Consider the following 23,933-nt stretch of genomic DNA (forward strand, 5'->3'; position numbering starts at 1 on the left):
GTAATACGTTATAACGTTATACCATATAACGTAATACGTGATAACGTTATACCATATAACGTAATACGTCATAACGTAATACCATATAACGTAATACGTGAACACGTTATACCATATAACGTAATACGTTAAAACGTTATACCATATAACGTAATACGTTATAACGTTATACCATATAACGTAATACGTTATAACGATATACCATATAACGTAATACGTTATAACGTTATACCATATAACGTAATACGTGATAACGTTATACCATATAACGTAATACGTTAAAACGTTATACCATATAACGTAAAACGTCATTTCGTTATACCATATAACGTAATACGTTATAACGTTATAACATATAACGTAATACGTCATAACGTAATACCGTATAACGTAATACGTTATGACGTTCTACCATATAACGTAATACGTCATAACGTAATACCATATAACGTAATACGTGAACACGTTATACCATATAACGTAATACGTTAAAACGTTATACCATATAACGGAATACGTTATAACGTTATACCATATAACGTAATACGTCATAACGTAATACCGTATAACGTAATACGTTATGACATTCTACCATATAACGTAATAAGTTATAACGTAATACAATATACCGTAATACGTTATAACGTAATACCATATAACGTAAAACGTCATTTCGTTATACCATATAACGTAATACGTTATAACGTAATACCATATAACGTAATGCGTTATAACGTTATACCATATAACGTAATACGAGATAACGTTATACCATGTAACGTAATACGTTATAACGTTATACCATATAACGTAATTCGTGATAACGTAGTACCATATAACGTAATACGTTATGACGTTATACCATATAACGTAATACGTTATAAGGTAATACCATATAATGTAATACGTTATAACGTTATACCATATAACGTAATACGTTAAAACGTTATACCATATAACGTAATACGTTATAACGTTATACCATATAACGTAATACGTGATAATGTTATACCATATAACGTAATACGTTATAACGTTATACCATATAACGTAATACGTTATAACGATATACCATATAACGTAATACGTTATAACGTTATACCATATAACGTAATACGTGATAACGTTATACCATATAACGTAATACGTGATAACGTTATACCATATAACGTAATACGTTAAAACGTTATACCATATAACGTAATACGTTATAACGTTATACCATATAACGTAATACGACATAACGTAATACCATATAACGTAATACGTTATGACGTTATACCATATAACGTAATACGTTAAAACGTTATACCATATAACGTAATACGTTATAACGTTATACCATATAACTTAATACGTTATAACGTTATACCATATAACGTAATACCATATAACGTAATACGTTATAACGTTATACCATATAACGTAATACGTGATAACGATATACCATATAACGTAATACGTTAAAACGATATACCATATAACGTAATACGTTATAACGTTATACCATATAACGTAATACCTTATAACGATATACCATATAACGTAATACGTTATAACGTTATACCATATAACGTAATACGTGATAACGTTATACCATATAACGTAATACGTTAAAACGTTATACCATATAACGTAAAACGTCATTTCGTTATACCATATAACGTAATACGTTATAACGTAATACCATATAACGTAATACGTTATAACGTTATACCATATAACGTAATACGTGATAACGTTATACCATATAACGTAATACGTTAAAACGTTATACCATATAACGTAATACGTTATAACGTTATACCATATAACGTAATACGTTAAAACGTTATACCATATAACGTAATACGTTATAACGTTATACCATATAACGTAATACGTTATAACGTAATACCATATAACGTAATACGTTATGACGTTATACCATATAACGTAATACGTGATAACGTTATACCATATAACGTAATACGTTAAAACGTTATACCATATAACGTAATACGTTATAACGTTATACCATGTAACGTAATACGTGATAACGTTATACCATATAACGTAATACGTTATAACGTTATACCATATAACGTAATACGTCATAACGTAATACCATATAACGTAATACGTGATAACGTTATACCATATAACGTAATACGTTAAAACGTTATACCATATAACGTAATACGTTATAACGTTATAACATATAACGTAATACGTCATAACGTAATACCGTATAACGTAATACGTTATGACGTTCTACCATATAACGTAATACGTCATAACGTAATACCATATAACGTAATACGTGAACACGTTATACCATATAACGTAATACGTTAAAACGTTATACCATATAACGGAATACGTTATAACGTTATACCATATAACGTAATACGTCATAACGTAATACCGTATAACGTAATACGTTATGACATTCTACCATATAACGTAATAAGTTATAACGTAATACAATATACCGTAATACGTTATAACGTAATACCATATAACGTAAAACGTCATTTCGTTATACCATATAACGTAATACGTTATAACGTAATACCATATAACGTAATGCGTTATAACGTTATACCATATAACGTAATACGAGATAACGTTATACCATGTAACGTAATACGTTATAACGTTATACCATATAACGTAATTCGTGATAACGTAGTACCATATAACGTAATACGTTATGACGTTATACCATATAACGTAATACGTTATAAGGTAATACCATATAATGTAATACGTTATAACGTAATACCATATAACGTAAAACGTCATTTCGCTATACCATATAACGTAATACGTTATAACGTAATACCATATAACGTAATACGTTATAACGTTATACCATACAACGTAATACGTGATAACGTTATACCATATAACGTAATACGTTAAAACGTTATACCATATAACGTAATACGTTATAACGTTATACCATGTAACGTAATACGTGATAACGCTATACCATATAACGTAATACGTTATAACGTTATACCATATAACGTAATACGTCATAACGTAATACCATATAACGTAATACGTTATAACGTTATACCATATAACGTAATACGTGATAACGTTATACCATATAACGTAATACGTTATAACGATATACCATATAACGTAATACGTTATAACGTTATACCATATAACGTAATACGTGATAACGTTATACCATATAACGTAATACGAGATAACGTTATACCATGTAACGTAATACGTTATAACGTTATACCATATAACGTAATTCGTGATAACGTAGTACCATATAACGTAATACGTTATGACATTCTACCATATAACGTAATACGTTATAACGTTATACCATATAACGTAATACGTCATAACGTAATACCATATAACGTAAAACGTCATTTCGCTATACCATATAACGTAATACGTTATAACGTAATACCATATAACGTAATACGTTATAACGTTATACCATATAACGTAAAACGTCATTTCGTTATACCATATAACGTAATACGTTATAACGTAATACCATATAACGTAATACGTTATAACGTTATACCATATAACGTAATACGTGATAACGTTATACCATATAACGTAATACGTCATAACGTAATACCATATAACGTAATACGTGAACACGTTATACCATATAACGTAATACGTTAAAACGTTATACCATATAACGTAATACGTTATAACGTTATACCATATAACGTAATACGTTATAACGATATACCATATAACGTAATACGTTATAACGTTATACCATATAACGTAATACGTGATAACGTTATACCATATAACGTAATACGTTAAAACGTTATACCATATAACGTAAAACGTCATTTCGTTATACCATATAACGTAATACGTTATAACGTAATACCATATAACGTAATACGTTATAACGTTATACCATATAACGTAATACGTGAACACGTTATACCATATAACGTAATACGTTAAAACGTTATACCATATAAGGTAATACGTTATAACGTTATACCATATAACGTAATACGTTAAAACGTTATACCATATAACGTAATACGTTATAACGTTATACCATATAACGTAATACGTGATAACGTTATACCATATAACGTAATACGTTATAACGTTATACAATATAACGTAATACGTTATAACGATATACCATATAACGTAATACGTTATAACGTTATACCATATAACGTAATACGTGATAACGTTATACCATATAACGTAATACGTGATAACGTTATACCATATAACGTAATACGTTAAAACGTTATACCATATAACGTAATACGTTATAACGTTATACCATATAACGTAATACGACATAACGTAATACCATATAACGTAATACGTTATGACGTTATACCATATAACGTAATACGTTAAAACGTTATACCATATAACGTAATACGTTATAACGTTATACCATATAACTTAATACGTTATAACGTTATACCATATAACGTAATACCATATAACGTAATACGTTATAACGTTATACCATATAACGTAATACGTGATAACGATATACCATATAACGTAATACGTTAAAACGATATACCATATAACGTAATACGTTATAACGTTATACCATATAACGTAATACCTTATAACGATATACCATATAACGTAATACGTTATAACGTTATACCATATAACGTAATACGTGATAACGTTATACCATATAACGTAATACGTTAAAACGTTATACCATATAACGTAAAACGTCATTTCGTTATACCATATAACGTAATACGTTATAACGTAATACCATATAACGTAATACGTTATAACGTTATACCATATAACGTAATACGTGATAACGTTATACCATATAACGTAATACGTTAAAACGTTATACCATATAACGTAATACGTTATAACGTTATACCATATAACGTAATACGTTAAAACGTTATACCATATAACGTAATACGTTATAACGTTATACCATATAACGTAATACGTTATAACGTAATACCATATAACGTAATACGTTATGACGTTATACCATATAACGTAATACGTGATAACGTTATACCATATAACGTAATACGTTAAAACGTTATACCATATAACGTAATACGTTATAACGTTATACCATGTAACGTAATACGTGATAACGTTATACCATATAACGTAATACGTTATAACGTTATACCATATAACGTAATACGTCATAACGTAATACCATATAACGTAATACGTGATAACGTTATACCATATAACGTAATACGTTAAAACGTTATACCATATAACGTAATACGTTATAACGTTATAACATATAACGTAATACGTCATAACGTAATACCGTATAACGTAATACGTTATGACGTTCTACCATATAACGTAATACGTCATAACGTAATACCATATAACGTAATACGTGAACACGTTATACCATATAACGTAATACGTTAAAACGTTATACCATATAACGGAATACGTTATAACGTTATACCATATAACGTAATACGTCATAACGTAATACCGTATAACGTAATACGTTATGACATTCTACCATATAACGTAATAAGTTATAACGTAATACAATATACCGTAATACGTTATAACGTAATACCATATAACGTAAAACGTCATTTCGTTATACCATATAACGTAATACGTTATAACGTAATACCATATAACGTAATGCGTTATAACGTTATACCATATAACGTAATACGAGATAACGTTATACCATGTAACGTAATACGTTATAACGTTATACCATATAACGTAATTCGTGATAACGTAGTACCATATAACGTAATACGTTATGACGTTATACCATATAACGTAATACGTTATAAGGTAATACCATATAATGTAATACGTTATAACGTAATACCATATAACGTAAAACGTCATTTCGCTATACCATATAACGTAATACGTTATAACGTAATACCATATAACGTAATACGTTATAACGTTATACCATACAACGTAATACGTGATAACGTTATACCATATAACGTAATACGTTAAAACGTTATACCATATAACGTAATACGTTATAACGTTATACCATGTAACGTAATACGTGATAACGCTATACCATATAACGTAATACGTTATAACGTTATACCATATAACGTAATACGTCATAACGTAATACCATATAATGTAATACGTGATAACGTTATACCATATAACGTAATACGTTAAAACGTTATACCATATAACGGAATACGTTATAACGTTATACCATATAACGTAATACGTCATAACGTAATACCGTATAACGTAATACGTTATGACATTCTACCATATAACGTAATACGTTATAACGTTATACCATATAACGTAATACGTCATAACGTAATACCATATAACGTAAAACGTCATTTCGCTATACCATATAACGTAATACGTTATAACGTAATACCATATAACGTAATACGTTATAACGTTATACCATATAACGTAAAACGTCATTTCGTTATACCATATAACGTAATACGTTATAACGTAATACCATATAACGTAATACGTTATAACGTTATACCATATAACGTAATACGTGATAACGTTATACCATATAACGTAATACGTCATAACGTAATACCATATAACGTAATACGTGAACACGTTATACCATATAACGTAATACGTTAAAACGTTATACCATATAACGTAATACGTTATAACGTTATACCATATAACGTAATACGTTATAACGATATACCATATAACGTAATACGTTATAACGTTATACCATATAACGTAATACGTGATAACGTTATACCATATAACGTAATACGTTAAAACGTTATACCATATAACGTAAAACGTCATTTCGTTATACCATATAACGTAATACGTTATAACGTAATACCATATAACGTAATACGTTATAACGTTATACCATATAACGTAATACGTGATAACGTTATACCATATAACGTAATACGTTAAAACGTTATACCATATAAGGTAATACGTTATAACGTTATACCATATAACGTAATACGTTAAAACGTTATACCATATAACGTAATACGTTATAACGTTATACCATATAATGTAATACGTTATAACGTAATACCATATAACGTAATACGTTATGACGTTATACCATATAACGTAATACGTGATAACGTTATACCATATAACGTAATACGTTAAAACGTTATACCATATAACGTAATACGTTATAACGTTATACCATGTAACGTAATACGTGATAACGTTATACCATATAACGTAATACGTTATAACGTTATACCATATAACGTAATACGTCATAACGTAATACCATATAACGTAATACGTGATAACGTTATACCATATAACGTAATACGTTAAAACGTTATACCATATAACGTAATACGTTATAACGTTATAGCATATAACGTAATACGTCATAACGTAATACCGTATAACGTAATACGTTATGACGTTCTACCATATAACGTAATACGTCATAACGTAATACCATATAACGTAATACGTGAACACGTTATACCATATAACGTAATACGTTAAAACGTTATACCATATAACGGAATACGTTATAACGTTATACCATATAACGTAATACGTCATAACGTAATACCGTATAACGTAATACGTTATGACATTCTACCATATAACGTAATAAGTTATAACGTAATACAATATACCGTAATACGTTATAACGTAATACCATATAACGTAAAACGTCATTTCGTTATACCATATAAAGTAATACGTTATAACGTAATACCATATAACGTAATGCGTTATAACGTTATACCATATAACGTAATACGAGATAACGTTATACCATGTAACGTAATACGTTATAACGTTATACCATATAACGTAATTCGTGATAACGTAGTACCATATAACGTAATACGTTATGACGTTATACCATATAACGTAATACGTTATAAGGTAATACCATATAACGTAATACGTTATAACGTAATACCATATAACGTAATACGTTATAAGGTAATACCATATAACGTAATACGTTATAACGTAATACCATATAACGTAAAACGTCATTTCGCTATACCATATAACGTAATACGTTATAACGTAATACCATATAACGTAATACGTTATAACGTTATACCATACAACGTAATACGTGATAACGTTATACCATATAACGTAATACGTTAAAACGTTATACCATATAACGTAATACGTTATAACGTTATACCATGTAACGTAATACGTGATAACGCTATATCATATAACGTAATACGTTATAACGTTATACCATATAACGTAATACGTCATAACGTAATACCATATAACGTAATACGTGATAACGTTATACCATATAACGTAATACGTTAAAACGTTATACCATATAACGGAATACGTTATAACGTTATACCATATAACGTAATACGTCATAACGTAATACCGTATAACGTAATACGTTATGACATTCTACCATATAACGTAATACGTTATAACGTTATACCATATAACGTAATACGTCATAACGTAATACCATATAACGTAATACGTTATGACGTTATAACATATAACGTAATACGCCATTTCGTTATACCATATAACGTAATACGGTATAACGTTATACCATATAACGTAATACGTCATAACGTAATACCATATAACGTAATACGTTATAACGTTAAACCATATAATGTAATACGTGATAACGATATACCATATAACGTAATACGTTAAAACGTTATACCATATAACGTAATACGTTATAACGTTATACCATGTAACGTAATACGTGATAACGTTATACCATATAACGTAATACGTGATAACGTTATACCATATAACGTAATACGTTATAACGTTATACCATATAACGTAATACGTCATAACGTAATACCATATAACGTAATACGTTATGTCGTTATACCATATAACGTAATACGTCATTTCGTTATACCATATAACGTAATACGGCATAACGTTATACCACATAACGTAATACGTCATAACGATATACCATATAATGTAATACGTTATAACGTTATACCATATAACGTAATACGTGATAACGTTATACCAGATAACGTAATACGTTAAAACGTTATACCATATAACGTAATACGTTATAACGTTATACCATATAACGTAAAACGTCATTTTGTTATACCACATAACGTAATACGTTATGGTGTTATACCATATAACGTAATACGTTATAAGGTAATACCATATAACGTAATACGTTATAACGTAATACCATGTAACGTAAAACGTCATTTCGTTATACCATATAACGTAATACGTTATAACGTAATACCATATAACGTAATACGTTATAACGTTATACCATATAACGTAATACGTGATAACGATATACCATATAACGTAATACGTTAAAACGTTATACCATTTAACGTAATACGTTATAACGTTATACCATATAACGTAATACGTGATAACGTTATACCATATAACGTAATACGTTATAACGTTATACCATATAACGTAATACGTCATAACGTAATACCATATAACGTAATACGTTATGACGTTATACCATATAACGTAATACGTTATAACGTTATACCATATAACGTAAAACGTCATTTCGTTATACCATATAACGTAATACGTTATAACGTAATGCCATATAACGTAATACGTTATAACGTTATACCATACAACGTAATACGTGATAACGTTATACCATATAACGTAATACGTTAAAACGTTATACCATATAACGGAATACGTTATAACGTTATACCATATAACGTAATACGTCATAACGTAATACCGTATAACGTAATACGTTATGACATTCTACCATATAACGTAATACGTTATAACGTAATACCATATACCGTAATACGTTATAACGCAATACCATATAACGTAAAACGTCATTTCGTTATACCATATAACGTAATACGTTATAACGTAATACCATATAACGTAATGCGTTATAACGTTATACCATATAACGTAATACGAGGTAACGTTATACCATGTAACGTAATACGTTATAACGTTATACCATATAACGTAATTCGTGATAACGTTATACCATATAACGTAATACGTTATAACGTTATACCATATAACGTAATACGTCATAACGTAATACCATATAACGTAATACGTTATAACGTTATACCATATAACGTAATACGTGATAACGATATACCATATAACGTAATACGTTAAAACGTTATATCATATAACGTAATACGTTATAACGTTATACCATATAACGTAATACGTTATAATGTTATACCATGTAACGTAATACGTGATAACGTTATACCATATAACGTAATACGTTATAACGTTATACCATATAACGTAATACGACATAACGTAATACCATATAACGTAATACCTTATGACGTTATACCATATAACGTAATACGTCATTTCGTTATACCATATAACGTAATACGGTATAACGTTATACCATATAACGTAATACGTCATAACGTAATACCATATAACGTAATACGTTATAACGTTAAACCATATAACGTAATACGTGATAACGATATACCATATAACGTAATACGTTAAAACGTTATACCATATAACGTAATACGTTATAACGTTATACCATATAACGTAATACGTTATAACGTTATACCATGTAACGTAATACGTGATAACGTTATACCATATAACGTAATACGTTATAACGTTATACCATATAACGTAATACGTCATAACGTAATACCATATAACGTAATACGTTATGTCGTTATACCATATAACGTAATACGTCATTTCGTTATACCATATAACGTAATACGGTATAACGTTATACCATATAACGTAATACGTCATAACGATATACCATATAATGTAATACGTTATAACGTTATACCATATAACGTAATACGTGATAACGTTATACCATATAACGTAATACGTTAAAACGTTATACCATATAACGTAATACGTTATAACGTTATACCATATAACGTAAAACGTCATTTTGTTATACCATATAACGTAATACGTTATGATGTTATACCATATAACGTAATACGTTATAAGGTAATACCATATAACGTAATACGTTATAACGTAAAACGTCATTTCGTTATACCATATAACGTAATACGTTATAGCGTAATACCATATAACGTAATACGTTATAACGTTATACCATATAACGTAATACGTGATAACGATATACCATATAACGTAATACGTTAAAACGTTATACCATATAACGTAATACGTTATAACGTTATACCATATAACGTAATACGTGATAACGTTATACCATATAACGCAATACGTTATAACGTTATACCATATAACGTAATACGTCATAACGTAATACCATATAACGTAATACGTTATGACGTTATGCCATATAACGTAATACGTTATAACGTTATACCATATAACGTAAAACGTCATTTCGTTATACCATATAACGTAATACGTTATAACGTAATGCCATATAACGTAATACGTGATAGCGTAATACCATATAACGTAATACGTTATGATGTTATACCATATAACGTAATACGTTATAAGGTAATACCATATAACGTAATACGTTATAACGTAATACCATATAACGTAAAACGTCATTTCGTTATACCATATAACGTAATACGTTATAACGTAATACCATATAACGTAATACGCTATAACGTTATACCATATAACGTAATACGTGATAACGATATACCATATAACGTAATACGGTATAACGTTATACCATATAACGTAATACGTTATAACGATATACCATATAACGTAATACGTTATAACGTTATACCATATAACGTAATACGTGATAACGTTATACCATATAACGTAATACGTTAAAACGTTATACCTTATAACGTAATACGTTATAACGTTATACCATATAACGTAATACGTCATAACGTAATACCATATAACGTAGTACGTTATGACGTTATACCATATAACGTAATACGTTGTAAAGTTATACCATATAACGTAATACGTTATAACGTTATACCATATAACGTAATACGTTATAACGTTATACCATATAACGTAATACCATATAACGTAATACGTTATAACGTTATACCATATAACGTAATACGTGATAACGATATACCATATAACGTAATACGTTAAAACGATATACCATATAACGTAATACGTTATAACGTTATACCATATAACGTAATACGTTATAACGATATACCATATAACGTAATACGTTATAACGTTATACCATATAACGTAATACGTGATAACGTTATACCATATAACGTAATACGTTAAAACGTTATACCATATAACGTAAAACGTCATTTCGTTATACCATATAACGTAATACGTTATAACGTAATACCATATAACGTAATACGTTATAACGTTATACCATATAACGTAATACGTGAATGCGATATACCATATAACGTAATACGTTAAAACGTTATACCATATAACGTAATACGTTATAACGTTATACCATATAACGTAATACGTGATAACGTTATACCATATAACGTAATACGTTATAACGTTATACCATATAACGTAATACGTCATAACGTAATACCATATAACGTAATACGTTATAACGTTATACCATATAACGTAATACGTGATAACGATATACCATATAACGTAATACGTGATAACGTTATACCATATAACGTAATTCGTTAAATCGTTATACCATATAACGTAATACGTTATAACGTTATACCATATAACGTAATACGTCATAACGTAATACCGTATAACGTAATACGTTATGACGTTCTACCATATAACGTAATACGTTATAACGTAATACCATATACCGTAATACGTTATAACGTAATACCATATAACGTAAAACGTCATTTCGTTATACCATATAACGTAATACGTTATAACGTAATACCATATAACATAATACGTTATAACGTTATACCATATAACGTAATACGAGATAACGTTATACCATATAACGTAATACGTTATAACGTTATACCATATAACGTAATACGTGATAACGTAATACCTTATAACGTAATACGTTATGACGTTATACCATATAACGTAATGCGTTATAACGTTATACCATATAACGTAATACGTTATAACGTTATACCATATAACGTAATACGTTATAACGTTATACCATATAACGTAATACGTCATTTCGTTATACCATATAACGTAATACGGTATAACGTTATACCATATAACGTAAAACGTTATAACGATATACCATATAACGTAATACGTTATAACGTTATACCATATAACGTAATACGTGATAACGTTATACCATATAACGTAATACGTTAAAACGTTATACCATATAACGTAATACGTTATAACGTTATACCATATAACGTAATACGTGATAACGTAATACCATATAACGTAATACGTTATGACGTAATACCATATACCGTAATACGTTATAACGTAATACCATATAACGTAAAACGTCATTTCGTTATACCATATAACGTAATACGTTATAACGTAATACCATATAACATAATACGTTATAACGTTATACCATATAACGTAATACGAGATAACGTTATACCATATAACGTAATACGTGATAACGTTATACCATATAACGTAATTCGTTAAAACGTTATACCATATAACGTAATACGTTATAACGTTATACCATATAACGTAATACGTCATAACGTAATACCATATAACGTAATACGTTATGACGTTCTACTATATAACGTAATACGTTATAACGTTATACCATATAACGTAATACGTGATAACGATATACCGTATAACGTAATACGTTAAAACGATATACCATATAACGTAATACGTTATAACGTTATACCATATAACGTAATACGTTATAACGATATACCATATAACGTAATACGTTATAACGTTATACCATATAACGTAATACGTTATAACGTAATACCATATAACGTAATACGTTATAACGTTATACCATATAACGTAATACGTGATAACGTTATACCATATAACGTAATACGTTAAAACGTTATACCATATAACGTAATACGTTATAACGTTATACCATGTAACGTAATACGTGATAACGTTATACCATATAACGTAATACGTTATAACGTCATACCATATAACGTAATACGTCATAACGTAATACCATATAACGTAATACGTGATAACGTTATACCATATAACGTAATACGTTAAAACGTTATACCATATAACGTAATACGTTATAACGTTATACCATATAACGTAATACGTCATAACGTAATACCGTATAACGTAATACGTTATGACGTTCTACCATATAACGTAATACGTTAAAACGTTATATCATATAACGTAATACGTTATAACGTTATACCATATAACGTAATACGTTATAATGTTATACCATGTAACGTAATACGTGATAACGTTATACCATATAACGTAATACGTTATAACGTTATACCATATAACGTAATACGTCATAACGTAATACCATATAACGTAATACCTTATGACGTTATACCATATAACGTAATACGTCATTTCGTTATACCATATAACGTAATACGGTATAACGTTATACCATATAACGTAATACGTCATAACGTAATACCATATAACGTAATACGTTATAACGTTAAACCATATAACGTAATACGTGATAACGATATACCATATAACGTAATACGTTAAAACGTTATACCATATAACGTAATACGTTATAACGTTATACCATATAACGTAATACGTTATAACGTTATACCATGTAACGTAATACGTGATAACGTTATACCATATAACGTAATACGTTATAACGTTATACCATATAACGTAATACGTCATAACGTAATACCATATAACGTAATACGTTATGTCGTTATACCATATAACGTAATACGTCATTTCGTTATACCATATAACGTAATACGGTATAACGTTATACCATATAACGTAATACGTCATAACGATATACCATATAATGTAATACGTTATAACGTTATACCATATAACGTAATACGTGATAACGTTATACCATATAACGTAATACGTTAAAACGTTATACCATATAACGTAATACGTTATAACGTTATACCATATAACGTAAAACGTCATTTTGTTATACCATATAACGTAATACGTTATGATGTTATACCATATAACGTAATACGTTATAAGGTAATACCATATAACGTAATACGTTATAACGTAAAACGTCATTTCGATATACCATATAACGTAATACGTTATAGCGTAATACCATATAACGTAATACGTTATAACGTTATACCATATAACGTAATACGTGATAACGATATACCATATAACGTAATACGTTAAAACGTTATACCATATAACGTAATACGTTATAACGTTATACCATATAACGTAATACGTGATAACGTTATACCATATAACGCAATACGTTATAACGTTATACCATATAACGTAATACGTCATAACGTAATACCATATAACGTAATACGTTATGACGTTATACCATATAACGTAATACGTTATAACGTTATACCATATAACGTAAAACGTCATTTCGTTATACCATATAACGCAATACGTTATAACGTAATGCCATATAACGTAATACGTGATAGCGTAATACCATATAACGTAATACGTTATGATGTTATACCATATAACGTAATACGTTATAAGGTAATACCATATAACGTAATACGTTATAACGTAATACCATATAACGTAAAACGTCATTTCGTTATACCATATAACGTAATACGTTATAACGTAATACCATATAACGTAATACGCTATAACGTTATACCATATAACGTAATACGTGATAACGATATACCATATAACGTAATACGGTATAACGTTATACCATATAACGTAATACGTTATAACGATATACCATATAACGTAATACGTTATAACGTTATACCATATAACGTAATACGTGATAACGTTATACCATATAACGTAATACGTTAAAACGTTATACCTTATAACGTAATACGTTATAACGTTATACCATATAACGTAATACGTCATAACGTAATACCATATAACGTAATACGTTATGACGTTATACCATATAACGTAATACGTTATAAAGTTATACCATATAACGTAATACGTTATAACGTTATACCATATAACGTAATACGTTATAACGTTATACCATATAACGTAATACCATATAACGTAATACGTTATAACGTTATACCATATAACGTAATACGTGATAACGATATACCATATAACGTAATACGTTAAAACGATATACCATATAACGTAATACGTTATAACGTTATACCATATAACGTAATACGTTATAACGATATACAATATAACGTAATACGTTATAACGTTATACCATATAACGTAATACGTGATAACGTTATACCATATAACGTAATACGTTAAAACGTTATACCATATAACGTAAAACGTCATTTCGTTATACCATATAACGTAATACGTTATAACGTAATACCATATAACGTAATACGTTATAACGTTATACCATATAACGTAATACGTGATAACGTTATACCATATAACGTAATACGTTAAAACGTTATACCATATAACGTAATACGTTATAACGTTATACCATGTAACGTAATACGTGATAACGTAGTACCATATAACGTAATACCATATAACGTAATACGTTATAACGTTATACCATATAACGTAATACGTGATAACGATATACCATATAACGTAATACGTTAAAACGTTATACCATATAACGTAATACGTTATAACGTTATACCATATAACGTAATACGTGATAACGTTATACCATATAACGTAATACGTTATAACGTTATACCATATAACGTAATACGTCATAACGTAATACCATATAACGTAATACGTTATAACGTTATACCATATAACGTAATACGTGATAACGATATACCATATAACGTAATACGTGATAACGTTATACCATATAACGTAATTCGTTAAATCGTTATACCATATAACGTAATACGTTATAACGTTATACCATATAACGTAATACGTCATAACGTAATACCGTATAACGTAATACGTTATGACGTTCTACCATATAACGTAATACGTTATAACGTAATACCATATACCGTAATACGTTATAACGTAATACCATATAACGTAAAACGTCATTTCGTTATACCATATAACGTAATACGTTATAACGTAATACCATATAACATAATACGTTATAACGTTATACCATATAACGTAATACGAGATAACGTTATACCATATAACGTAATACGTTATAACGTTATACCATATAACGTAATACGTGATAACGTAATACCTTATAACGTAATACGTTATGACGTTATACCATATAACGTAATGCGTTATAACGTTATACCATATAACGTAATACGTTATAACGTTATACCATATAACGTAATACGTTATAACGTTATACCATATAACGTAATACGTCATTTCGTTATACCATATAACGTAATACGGTATAACGTTATACCATATAACGTAATACGTTATAACGATATACCATATAACGTAATACGTTATAACGTTATACCATATAACGTAATACGTGATAACGTTATACCATATAACGTAATACGTTAAAACGTTATACCATATAACGTAATACGTTATAACGTTATACCATATAACGTAATACGTGATAACGTAATACCATATAACGTAATACGTTATGACGTTATACCATATAACGTAATACGTTATAAGGTAATACCATATAACGTAATACGTTATAACGTTATACCATATAACGTAATAAGTGATAACGTTATACCATATAACGTAATTCGTTAAAACGTTATACCATATAACGTAATACGTTATAACGTTATACCATATAACGTAATACGTCATAACGTAATACCGTATAACGTAATACGTTATGACGTTCTACCATATAACGTAATACGTTATAACGTAATACCATATACCGTAATACGTTATAACGTAATACCATATAACGTAAAACGTCATTTCGTTATACCATATAACGTAATACGTTATAACGTAATACCATATAACATAATACGTTATAACGTTATACCATATAACGTAATACGAGATAACGTTATACCATATAACGTAATACGTGATAACGTTATACCATATAACGTAATTCGTTAAAACGTTATACCATATAACGTAATACGTTATAACGTTATACCATATAACGTAATACGTCATAACGTAATACCATATAACGTAATACGTTATGACGTTCTACTATATAACGTAATACGTTATAACGTTATACCATATAACGTAATACGTGATAACGATATACCATATAACGTAATACGTTAAAACGATATACCATATAACGTAATACGTTATAACGTTATACCATATAACGTAATACGTTATAACGATATACCAGATAACGTAATACGTTATAACGTTATACCATATAACGTAATACGTTATAACGTAATACCATATAACGTAATACGTTATAACGTTATACCATATAACGTAATACGTGATAACGTTATACCATATAACGTAATACGTTAAAACGTTATACCATATAACGTAATACGTTATAACGTTATACCATGTAACGTAATACGTGATAACGTTATACCATATAACGTAATACGTTATAACGTTATACCATATAACGTAATACGTCATAACGTAATACCATATAACGTAATACGTGATAACGTTATACCATATAACGTAATACGTTAAAACGTTATACCATATAACGTAATACGTTATAACGTTATACCATATAACGTAATACGTATGGTAAGTAGTATGGTATTACGTTATACGGTATTACGTTATGACGTTCTACCATATAACGTAATACGTTATAACGTAATACCATATACCGTAATACGTTATAACGTAATACCATATAACGTAAAACGTCATTTCGTTATACCATATAACGTAATACGTTATAACGTAATACCATATAACGTAATACGTGATAACGATATACCATATAACGTAATACGTTAAAACGTTATACCATATAACGTAATACGTTATAACGTTATACCATATAACGTAATACGTTATAACGTTATACCATGTAACGTAATACATTAAAACGTTATACCATATAACGTAATACGTTATAAGGTAATACCATATAACGTAATACGTTATAACGTAATACCATATAACGTAAAACGTCATTTCGTTATACCATATAACGTAATACGTTATAACGTAATACCATATAACGTAATACGTTATAACGTTATACCATATAACGTAATACGTGATAACGTTATACCATATAACGTAATACGTTAAAACGTTATACCATATAACGTAATACGTTATAACGTAATACCATATAACGTAATACGTTATAACGTTATACCATATAACGTAATTCGTTATAACGTTATACAACATAACGTAATACGTTATAACGTTATACCATATAACGTAATACGTTAAAACGTAATACCATATAACGTAATACGTTATAACGTTATACCATATAACGTAAAACGTCATTTTGTTATACCATATAACGTAATACGTTATAACGTAATGCCATATAACGTAATACGTGATAACGTTATACCATATAACGTAATACGTTATAACGTAATACCATATAACGTAAAACGTCATTTCGTTATACCATATAACGTAATACGGTATAACGTTATACCATATTTCGTAATACGTTATAACGATATACCATATAACGTAATACGTTATAACGTTATACCATATAACGTAATACGTGATAACGTTATACCATATAACGTAATACGTTAAAACGTTATACCATATAACGTAATACGTGATAACGTTATACCATATAACGTAATACGTTAAAACGTTATGCCATATAACGTAATACGTGATAACGTAGTACCATATAACGTAATACGTTATGACGTTATACCATATAACGTAATACGTTATAACGATATACCATATAACGTAATACGTTATAACGTTATACCATATAACGTAATACGTTAAAACGTTATACCATATAACGTAATACGTGATAACGTAGTACCATGTAACGTAATACGTTATGACGTTATACTATATAACGTAATACGTTATAACGTTATACCATATAACGTAATACGTGATAACGTAATACCGTATAACGTAATACGTTATGATGTTATACCATATAACGTAATACGTTATAACGTTATACCATATAACGTAATACGTGATAACGATATACCATATAACGTAATACGGTATAACGTTACACCATATAACGTAATACGTTATAACGATATACCATATAACGTAATACGTTATAACGTTATACCATATAACGTAATTCGTGATAACGTTATACCGTATAACGCAATACCATATAACGTAATACGTTATAACGTTATACCATATAACGTAATACGTGATAACGATATACCATATAACGTAATACGTTAAAACGTTATACCATATAACGTAATACGTTATAACGTTATACCATATAACGTAATACGTGATAACGTTATACCATATAACGTAATACGTTATAACGTTATACCATATAACGTAATACGTGATAACGATATACCATATAACGTAATACGTTAAAACGTTATACCATATAACGTAATACGTTAAAACGTTATACCATGTAACGTAATACGTGATAACGTTATACCATATAACGTAATACGTTATAACGTTATACCATATACCGCAATACGTTATAACGTTATACCATATAACGTAATACGTCATAACGTAATACCGTATAACCTAATACGTTATGACGTTCTACCATATAACGTAATACGTTATAACGTAATGCCATATAACGTAATACGTGATAACGTTATACCATATAACGTAATACGTTATAACGTAATAACATATAACGTAAAACGTCATTTCGTTATACCATATAACGTAATACGGTATAACGTTATACCATATAACGTAATACGTTATAACGATATACCATATAACGTAATACGTTATAACGTTATACCATATAACGTAATACGTGATAACGTTATACCATATAACGTAATTCGTTAAAACGTTATACCATATAACGTAATACGTTATAACGTTATACCATATAACGTAATACGTCATAACGTAATACCGTATAACGTAATACGTTATGACGTTCTACCATATAACGTAATACGTTATAACGTAATACCATATACCGTAATACGTTATAACGTAATACCATATAACGTAAAACGTCATTTCGTTTACCATATAACGTAATACGTTATAACGTAATACCATATAACATAATACGTTATAACGTTACACCATATAACGTAATACGTGATAACGTTATACCATATAACGTAATACGTTAAAACGTTATACCATATAACGTAATACGTGATAACGTTATACCATATAACGTAATACGTTAAAACGTTATGCCATATAACGTAATACGTGATAACGTAGTACCATATAACGTAATACGTTATGACGTTATACCATATAACGTGATACGTTATAACGATATACCATATAACGTAATACGTTATAACGTTATACCATATAACGTAATACGTGATAACGTTATACCATATAACGTAATACGTTATAACGATATACCATATAACGTAATACGTTATAACGTTATACCATATAACGTAATACGTGATAACGCTATACCATATAACGTAATACGTTAAAACGTTATACCATATAACGTAATACGTGATAACGTAGTACCATGTAACGTAATACGTTAAAACGTTATACCATATAACGGAAAACGTTATAACGTTATACCATATAACGTAATACGTCATAACGTAATACCGTATAACGTAATACGTTATGACATTCTACCATATAACGTAATACGTTATAACGTTATACCATATAACGTAATACGTCATAACGTAATACCATATAACGTAATACGTTATGACGTTATAACATATAACGTAATACGTCATTTCGTTATACCATATAACGTAATACGGTATAACGTTATACCATATAACGTAATACGTCATAACGTAATACCATATAACGTAATACGTTATAACGTTAAACCATATAACGTAATACGTTATAACGTTATACCATATAACGTAATACGTTATAACGATATACCATATAACGTAATACGTTATAACGTTATACCATATAACGTAATACGTTAAAACGTTATACCATATAACGTAATACGTGATAACGTAGTACCATGTAACGTAATACGTTATGACGTTATACTATATAACGTAATACGTTATAACGTTATACCATATAACGTAATACGTGATAACGTAATACCGTATAACGTAATACGTTATGATGTTATACCATATAACGTAATACGTTATAACGTTATACCATATAACGTAATACGTGATAACGATATACCATATAACGTAATACGGTATAACGTTACACCATATAACGTAATACGTTATAACGATATACCATATAACGTAATACGTTATAACGTTATACCATATAACGTAATTCGTGATAACGTTATACCGTATAACGCAATACCATATAACGTAATACGTTATAACGTTATACCATATAACGTAATACGTGATAACGATATACCATATAACGTAATACGTTAAAACGTTATACCATATAACGTAATACGTTATAACGTTATACCATATAACGTAATACGTGATAACGTTATACCATATAACGTAATACGTTATAACGTTATACCATATAACGTAATACGTGATAACGATATACCATATAACGTAATACGTTAAAACGTTATACCATATAACGTAATACGTTAAAACGTTATACCATGTAACGTAATACGTGATAACGTTATACCATATAACGTAATACGTTATAACGTTATACCATATACCGCAATACGTTATAACGTTATACCATATAACGTAATACGTCATAACGTAATACCGTATAACCTAATACGTTATGACGTTCTACCATATAACGTAATACGTTATAACGTAATGCCATATAACGTAATACGTGATAACGTTATACCATATAACGTAATACGTTATAACGTAATAACATATAACGTAAAACGTCATTTCGTTATACCATATAACGTAATACGGTATAACGTTATACCATATAACGTAATACGTTATAACGATATACCATATAACGTAATACGTTATAACGTTATACCATATAACGTAATACGTGATAACGTTATACCATATAACGTAATTCGTTAAAACGTTATACCATATAACGTAATACGTTATAACGTTATACCATATAACGTAATACGTCATAACGTAATACCGTATAACGTAATACGTTATGACGTTCTACCATATAACGTAATACGTTATAACGTAATACCATATACCGTAATACGTTATAACGTAATACCATATAACGTAAAACGTCATTTCGTTTACCATATAACGTAATACGTTATAACGTAATACCATATAACATAATACGTTATAACGTTATACCATATAACGTAATACGAGATAACGTTATACCATATAACGTAATACGTTATAACGTTATACCATATAACGTAATACGTGATAACGTAATACCTTATAACGTAATACGTTATGACGTTATACCGTATAACGTAATGCGTTATAACGTTATACCATATAACGTAATACGTTATAACGTTATACCATATAACGTAATACGTTATAACGTTATACCATATAACGTAATACGTTAAAACGTTATACCATATAACGTAATACGTGATAACGTAGTACCATGTAACGTAATACGTTAAAACGTTATACCATATAACGGAATACGTTATAACGTTATACCATATAACGTAATACGTCATAACGTAATACCGTATAACGTAATACGTTATGACATTCTACCATATAACGTAATACGTTATAACGTTATACCATATAACGTAATACGTCATAACGTAATACCATATAACGTAATACGTTATGACGTTATAACATATAACGTAATACGTCATTTCGTTATACCATATAACGTAATACGGTATAACGTTATACCATATAACGTAATACGTCATAACGTAATACCATATAACGTAATACGTTATAACGTTAAACCATATAACGTAATACGTTATAACGTTATACCATATAACGTAATACGTTATAACGATATACCATATAACG

Source organism: Bombus vancouverensis, chromosome 2 (genome assembly GCF_051014615.1).
Source record: "Bombus vancouverensis nearcticus chromosome 2, iyBomVanc1_principal, whole genome shotgun sequence".
Classification (NCBI taxonomy): domain Eukaryota; kingdom Metazoa; phylum Arthropoda; class Insecta; order Hymenoptera; family Apidae; genus Bombus; species Bombus vancouverensis.